Here is a 4,642-nt window from a genome sequence, read left to right as displayed (position 1 = left end):
TGAATGATTTGAAGAAAAAGGACTCTCGAGGCTGCGCCCCAACCCCATCAATGTTCTGTCTCCTAGATAGCATGAGGACCAGCAGTCTCTTCAAATGTTTTCTGTTGGATTCCACGTGAGGTCAAGACAATCTGCCAGTTCTTTAAAGCAGGATTCATGTTAGCCTTTTACCCCACACTTACTAGCACAAAGATTAACAGGGAGGGTATAAAGGAATGCTTTCTGTATTAGGTGACTCAAATATAAGCCTTAGTTCTTCATCTCTGTTTACCGGATGTCCTATATTCTTTTACCTATATCACAGACTTCTATGGAAATACATGGGCATACAACGGGTAGCTATCAGGTGAAAGAGGACGACCTTCTGCAGCTGGGACTCCCCCTCCCTCCTCAACTGGGTTGAAGCAATGAATTCAGGGTGTTGTTGAAGTTTTTTTGCAGCACTGGAATCTAACCCAAGGCCTGAACACACCCAAGGAAAGCACTCTAGTGCTGAGATATAGCCCCATCGTAGAATGCTTTCTCTCTCTCTCTCTCTCTCTCTCTCTCTCTCTCTCTCTCTCTCTCTCTTTCTAGTTTAAGTTACTTCTACATATTAGCAATTAACATATTGAACAATTTAAAATAATTATGTGAGAACAAGATAGCCATAATCAAAATTGTGGTCAATTCAAATGAATTTTCATTGTTTATTTATGCATATATATATATTTACATATATATTTAAACAAAAACATGTACATGTTTTAGGAAGAGAGAAGAAATGTGTGCTGAAAAACATACCCAGGCCATGCAAGATTATTGTCTGTCTTCTTTTGTTAAGCTGAGATCTTAATGGACAGTCTTTCCCCAGAGCAGGCACCTCAGTGGACTGGACAGACACTGCAGTCACATCAGCAGGCGTGGTGCCTGTTCTCGACAGTGCTTACTTCCTGTCTGCTGGATAAGTACATAGTGTCAAATAGTCACATTATTGTTCTTGTTGCCTCTTTAAACATTTTCCCAACCATGTCATTCATTAAATACCAGTGGCTAAAGGAAAGAGATGAGATTGAGCAGAAGTGAGTGGAGGAAGAAAATAATGGTTTAAAAAACAATTCCTCTTTATGGTTGTTGAAAGTTTGGAGCCCTTGTATATACTACCCTTAGTGATGAATCTAGATAGCAAATCAGTCTGACCTTGAACAACTCAGAGTTTTTTCTATTAATGGCAAATATTCTTGTAAAAATTGTATTTACCTTATTTTTAATAAACTACTTAAAAAATAAAGAGATGCTGCAGATATATATTCCTTTCGTTTATAATTTTATTAAATTTATTCTCTCATATATTACATTCTGACCACAGTTTCCCTTCCTTCTTCCCCTCCCAGTCCCCCCACAAACACATCCCCTCTCCAACCAGTCACTCCTTCTCTGTTCCCCTCAGAAAAGGACAGGCCTTGCAGGAATATCAACCCAACGTGGCAGACCAAGTTCCGATAAGACTAGGCATCTTTTCTCCTACTATGGCTGGATGAGGCAACCCAGTAGGAGAAGGGTCCCAAAAAAGCCGACAAAACAGCCAAAGACGGCCTCCACTCCCACTCTTAGGACTACCACAAGGAGACCAAGCTATACAATCATAAAAACATCTTTAAAATAATTTTTAAAATTTAAGTTAAAATAATAGAATCATGATCTAGGTGTCTGACGAACATATGAGATTTCATTTTGTGGCTGAAATGAACTCACTAAATGAATTAGCTCTTCCTGTTCTCCAAGGTACCTTACAATTTTAATACAACAATGGGTTTTTTTTGTTTGTTTGTTTTGCTGTGTTGTTTTAAGGGAAATGGGTTTGTCATGAACTAAAAAGGTGGCTTATTTCCTCAAGTCAGTCCTAGAGTGCCTTTCAGTTGTCTTCCTGGGGTGTGGCTGCTACCAAGAAAAGCTTCTAAGTAATGTCCACGGCCGATGATCCAGATCAGTTTCAGCTGGCATCATAGCCAAAGCTGGGAGGATTTCAGTCGTAGTGTTCCTGACAATGTCACATTCATAAAGCATACACCTAACGGCACATTATTGTTCTATCTGCATGGTATGTTTGAGTTGCGGTTTGACAGCTTATGTATGGTGAGCCAGAGAGACCAAACCAAAGGACGCTTCAAGGGAAAGTTTGTATCCTGAAAAGCTGATGGCAGACACCATGTCATTGACACAAGATTAACAGAAATGCATCTATTGAAAGATTTATGTGTAAGGCACACATAAAACCAGTCTGTCTACTAAGCCTTATATACATTTTCATTACTTACATCTGCTTTTCCCCTCCAATGGTTTGAAATCTATTGTAATCATTTTCTTCTTTTGTCATTTACTTTCTGTCTACTAATGTGACAGATACCTTTAAATAACAAGAATGTTTGGAATATAAAGCTTTTTATGTAGCAACCCAGTTCCTTAAAAATGCAGAACTTTCCGAACTAAACTGGTGTCCAATGACTAAACTTTCTAGAAAGCTCTATGAATGAAGTAGTTTGGTCAGTGGTACTAACTCGAGGCAGAGACAGTGATACTGAAGGAAAGACCTGTTATCTCAAAAACCAAAATGTACAGTTAACATATTTACCTAAGAAAGTGGTAGAAACTGAACCAGGGTTGACTTGGCTGCTGCAGCCACCTTCCATAACCCTCCCCATTGTATTTATCGCAGAATTACTACTTCAAAATAAACTACTCCATGTTATATTGCAGGAGGCCTTACTTAATTTTACGGACTTATGCTGAAGGGAGACTGTAAGGGACGTGTTCATTAGGCCAAGTTGTGCTTCCTCCAAGCTGGCGTATTAAAAGAACTGTAATGAACTCAGACACTGCCCCTGTGCAATCTGGAATGGATGCTTATCTTCTGGGATCATACAGTTCCAGCTGGCAAGTGCCTCCCTTATCCAGTAATCCACATGGATGGAGCAGTTGCGAAGAGAACCAAGGATATCTGAAGCATCACCAGGATTCTCAAAATTTTGAATTTTCAATAACCAGTACTGTCAGGAAGAGCCACTTTCATAGTAACTAACTACATTGACAAACTAGGATATTTATGTGCAGAACTAATCATCTTTATTATTTTTTTATGAAAATCACTTCTTACCTTATTTGTGAAAAAGAAACAAACTCTTCTAATGGTGATCATTGAAATTTTTTTCAAAAAAAAAAAATTGATTGGGACTTGCAATGATTTCATCTTTGACCCAATAGCCATGTGAGCACAAAGCTTTGGATAAAAGCAGTGCTTATAGATGACGATTTGGTTCTCATCAGGTAAAAATTGTACTATAAATTCAAAAGATGGTAAAGGTTATATCCATTGAATTAATATCTGAGATGATAAATAGTATAAAAACCACCTTTAAATAAAATTTGCTCTGCTAGCCTTAGATTAAAAAAAAAAAAAAAGATCAGTTTTAAACTTGAGATATGATTTTTAAAATGTTTTTAGAATTAAGTTCAATAGTTTCCTGAGGGAAAATGCCATGAGAAAATGCATACAAGATATATTAGGCTGTTTCAGATGTCTTCAGGAGTTCAAATGTCTTCAGGTATATTTCTCTTTGCTCTAGATCATCAAAAATTGTGGGACAGTGGATTGTGAGAGGCAGCTGAGTACTTTTGTCGATTGCAGGCTTTGAACCCCAGTGACCCTAATGGGACGGTAGGTGTTTGGCCTTGCTCCTGGGCACTGGTTGCTTTCACTTATCCACAGCCCCTCCCAAAGAAAGGTTTGTGGCCTTAGGTCACGTAGCACAGATAGCACAGGTAGAGGGCATGACTACAGGCCACAGAGCCTCAAGAGATCTCCATTTTAATGAAATACCTAAAGGCCAGAGGGCGTAGCCAATCAAGCATTCCTTCCCAGACCCTCCTCCTACTCACAAAAGGTATTTAATCTCAGGCCCGCCCTGAGAACAAAGAGTAGAGCTTCATTCACTTTCTGCCATGACAATAAACCATAGAGGGGGTCTTCAACCAATGAGCCACCTCCTAATCTCCTGCCTGAGGACCTCTCTGTGTTCCAGCTGTGGAGGCTGCCAACTCAAACAAGCTAGCCCAGCCAGCCATGACCCAGTCAAGCGAGTTGTACAACCAATAGTCTCACTACCCTACAGGACGTCTCAGGAGTTTCTCTCCCTTGTCCCTCTCAGCTGGGGGCTGGTCCAGCCCGTCCCCCTGCCCCCCAGTCTCAACTCTACTGCTGCTCCCAACAGCACCTGGGAGCCCAGGAGTCTGATACCAATGGATCCCCCACACACACCTTCTTGACAGTGGGTCCCCATCCAAGAGCTCAGCCCCCATGGGTCTCAGATTGTGATCTCCTCAAGCCTGCCTGAGTTCTTCGACTTCTCACAACCCGATGTTGTGTGAAGTAAAATTCAGTCAAATTCCTGAGCTTCTGCCCTCTGAGCCACGGTTTCAGCTGCCTGGGGCGGCAGACATGTGGGAACCACAACTCAGCCCAACAGCCCCACAAAAAATCTCGGATTTTTTTTCTTAATCCCAAGGAGAGAAATCAAGAATCCACAGAGAAAGTGACCAACTTTTGATTTAAGAAGCCTAGAATTACCATATCAGGTGCAATATTACACCTGTAAATTGCAGTGTC

The sequence above is a fragment of the Arvicanthis niloticus genome, chromosome 17 (genome assembly GCF_011762505.2).
Source record: "Arvicanthis niloticus isolate mArvNil1 chromosome 17, mArvNil1.pat.X, whole genome shotgun sequence".
Taxonomy (NCBI): Eukaryota; Metazoa; Chordata; class Mammalia; order Rodentia; family Muridae; genus Arvicanthis; species Arvicanthis niloticus.
The sequence above is the reverse complement of the archived record's forward strand: the minus strand, read 5'-3'. Positions refer to the sequence as shown.